The following is a 455-nucleotide window of genomic DNA, read 5'->3' as shown; positions in this document are numbered from 1 at the left end:
GTGGCTTTAGATAGTATAATTTATCAAAGAGCTCCTTCCTTCAACACAGGATAAAAATGGCATTTTTTTCCATTTACATTTCTCAAAAAACCCAAGAACATTCCTCTTATATTCTACTTTTTAGATGGTATTTTATTATTTTCCAAAGATATCTAATGGGCATCATCCCTCCACACACACACTCCAAGGAAAAGGAAAGAAATCAACATCCTTAATCATCAGGGAAATGCAANTCAAAACAACCCTGAGATTCTACCTCACACCAGTCAGAATGGCTAAGATCAAAAATTCAGGTGTCAGCAGATGCTGGCGGGGATGTGGAGAAAGAGGAACACTCCTCCATTGTTAGTGGGATTTCAAGCTTGTACAACCACTCTGGAAATCAGTCTGGCGGTTCCTCAGAAAATTGGACATAGTACTACCGGAGGATCCAGCAATACCTCTCCTGGGCATAT

The sequence above is a fragment of the Mus caroli genome, chromosome 4 (genome assembly GCF_900094665.2).
Source record: "Mus caroli chromosome 4, CAROLI_EIJ_v1.1, whole genome shotgun sequence".
Lineage (NCBI taxonomy): Eukaryota > Metazoa > Chordata > Mammalia > Rodentia > Muridae > Mus > Mus caroli.
Note: the sequence above shows the minus strand (reverse complement) of the source record.